Source organism: Silene latifolia, chromosome 2 (genome assembly GCF_048544455.1).
Source record: "Silene latifolia isolate original U9 population chromosome 2, ASM4854445v1, whole genome shotgun sequence".
In the NCBI taxonomy this organism is placed as follows: Eukaryota; Viridiplantae; Streptophyta; class Magnoliopsida; order Caryophyllales; family Caryophyllaceae; genus Silene; species Silene latifolia.
This window is the reverse complement of record NC_133527.1, coordinates 9,055,004-9,058,503: the sequence shown is the minus strand read 5'-3', so window position 1 is coordinate 9,058,503 and position 3,500 is coordinate 9,055,004.

Here is a 3,500-nt window from a genome sequence, read left to right as displayed (position 1 = left end):
GTTTAATTCCAAGTTATATTTCAAGTTTGTTCTAGTTTCATTGTTCTTCTATTTCTATTTCTATTTCCATTTCCATTCAAGGTAATTCTTATTCTATTTTCATTATGTTATTTATCATTTCATTTAGCATTAGTTTAGTTTACATTTCCACCATGTTAGAGTAGTTTCTTTTGTCTAGGGAATGAAGGGAGCCATGCATAAAAAGTATTTGTAAAATATTAAATTAGGTTGATATAATATTGTCTAAATTGTTTCTATCACATGTTTGCACCTTAATGTTTAATCTTTGTTTAAAGGCCTTATTCATTGATTAAGTTTGTTCATTCGTTCTAAAAGTCGAGAGGCACGGAATTGAATTAGACAAAGCATGTGTAGTAGGACGACCTAGTCATGAACGAAAGTTTCTCTAGGACCCGGTCTATGGTTGACACTAATATCGTAAGGTGGGTGTCTCTAAGCCTAAACAATTAATGACTTATCAACTCCTATGTTTAATTTGAGCATTTATATAATTTGCATGTGTGACCCGATCTCCCTAGACATTTTCTTTTTATTGTTGTTTTTACTTTACATCAAACTAATCAACAAACCAATTTAAACAATAACCGACCTCAAGGTAAAGTTCACTCCATAACAACTAATTAACAACTCCCATCTCTCTGTGGTTCGACCCCTACGTACTACATTAATTTGTGTCTAGGGTATAAATATTATTTTTGCATAGGTGTGCGATAGCCTATCAGTCTAATTTTGGGTATGTTATTTGTCCCACATTGAAAAACAATGGAAGTTTGATGAATATATACTACGTATAAATAGTAGAATTGTCCCACATCAGAAACATAATTCAAGTTTGGTGAATATATTACTTATAAATAGTAGAATTGTCCCACATCGAAAGATTAGTCCAAGTTTGGTGAATATATTACTTATAAATAGTAGAATTGTCCCACATCGAAATATTAGTATAAGGTGGGTGATTATATGATTATAAATAAGAGTTAACCCACGTATATATTAATCTTTTATTTTTTTTTGAAAGAGATATTTTAATAATATGTAAACAAATCATTAGACATAGAATGTAAACATTAAATCCTTATAACATTTTCTTTTTGCATTATAAATAAGTTAATTATCCCGTTGCAACGCACGGGCATTCAAACTAGTAATTTTAGTAAAACTGACAATCTTATACGGACTAAAAAGTGTTTGAACAATCTCTTTTCTGGCTCTTAATACAAAATTACTAATAATAAATTTTATAATTAAATTTCAAATGGAGTTAAATACCAATAGTATAATTATTAAATTCTCTAATATTCTTATCTAAAAAACCGCGCATTTGCGCGGGATCTATACTAGTATACATATTAATTTCCGAAGGGCTTGGGTGTAAGTCTCCTCAAGAACAATCTTGTGTAGTATGTCTCCTAAACTTCGAGCTTGTCAGTTGTCACCCTCGGATGGCTTACCCAATGTACATGGTTTGTAGGCTATCACGTATATACGAGGGTTTATTCAGTGCGCACCAGAGGTAGCACTACGGTCCCCTCGTTAACAATAAAAAAGGGAAAAAAAAAAGAAAAAAACTTAACGTTGAAATAGATGGAGTGTAGAGAATGACCGGAGAAAAAGAACATACATCGGATGTATTACCTCCAACCTTTTTATTTTTGAGCATACATGTATTATTTTTGAGATTATTACCTCAAACTTTATTTGTTTTTGAGTATATGTATATTTTTTTTGAGCTTATTAAAACTTTTAAGTTAGATTTTAATTTTTTTTCCTTCAAAACTCAAATTTTAGTAAATTTATATGTAATGTTTTTGAGCTTATTTCAATTTTCTATAGTTTAATGTTTAAATGAATAAACTCATAAACTTTATAGTAAAACTCAGAATTTTTAAAACAAAACTCAAAATTTTTGTTACAATGCTCCAAAACTAATGAATTGGTGGTAATACATCAGATGTATAACCTACCTACTGGAATGATCGTGTAGTTGTTAGATTAATTGACTTATTCCTTCAATCTATTTACAAAAGCATTTGATGCAAAACCACTTGGTATTTTAAATAAATCAATTTACGTGGTAAAGTTGACTTTATTTTTGAATAAATCAATTTATCTTTAGAATGGTAGTTGCCCACAAAAATACAACAAAATATTTGATCGGTAGTTGTTCAATCCAAAAACTCAATGGATATAGTTAATCCTTGTTGGTGTCAAAATAAAATAAACACTTCATGAACTTGATCCTTTGATTCAACACAAATGTGTTAGGTGTGAGGATTTTTACAATGTGAAAACGTAAATTACATCAATAACTTATCAAAGCGTCTTGCTTGTGACGGGCTAATCCCGTCACAAGCTGAAGACCTCTCACAAAAAGGGAGAGGGAACAAGATGGGGCACCCCCATGTGCTTTCCCACTCACCTCTCATGGGTATTTTGTGAGGGAAAATGGTTTTCGTCACAAGCTTGTAACAGATATCGCCGTCTTCAATGAGATTTTACCATACCTTATTAAGAAAATCATATTAATCAATTGCATATATTTATTTTGTACCTACAAGGGTTGGTCCAAATAGTAAAGAGTCCACCTCCTGATCTTGAAGTCAGGCGTCAGCGGTTCGATTTCCATTGAGTTAAAATATAGACTCCTATTAGTAGGCAATCTGTAAACATCATTTTAAATTCTTAAAGAGACCAGTGATGCCCTTGCCTTTTATCCTTAAACCTAAATTTTTATATGCCAAAAAAAATATACTCCCTCCTATTCTAAATAACTCTCCTTATTTCTTTTTTCGTCTATTCACAATACTCTCCATATTTTCTTATTTGGCAAACTTTTATACTTATTTTAATTACCCCACCCCACAACAATACCCTACAAAACTCATACTTTCTTATTTTAATCACCTTACCCCACAACAATACTTATTTTAATCACCTTACCCTACAACAATACTTATTTTAATCACACAATATCTTCTCTCTCTCCAATCGCCTACCCCACTACAATATAATACTAGACATTGGCTTGTAATTGGTATTCTGATCTAGGTAGCACGGACACTCCTCCTAACTAGTTGTCCCGTGTCCGACGCCGTATCCGACACCCGGACACCCGACACTCGTCGGACACACGCCTATAGTTTAGACGAGGAATAAAATGTCAAAAGAGATTGATTAGAAGATGAGTTTAGGTGGAAAATAAGAATTAGTTATAGTCAAGGTCAAATTTTACCTTCAATTATGTAAATTTAATATCAAATATATTAAAAAGTTAAAATCATACGTTATTTATAACTATAAAATATATATTTTATTAAATTTAAATAGCGTGTCCCGTGTCCTAAATTTCATGAGATGCCGTATCACGTATCCGTGTCCGTGTCCGTGTCCGTTTTGGTGTTACCTAGATTCTGATTACTAAGAAAAGTAAAACCAGACATTAGTCAAAATAATACTCGAAGGCAAGTCTAAGTTTT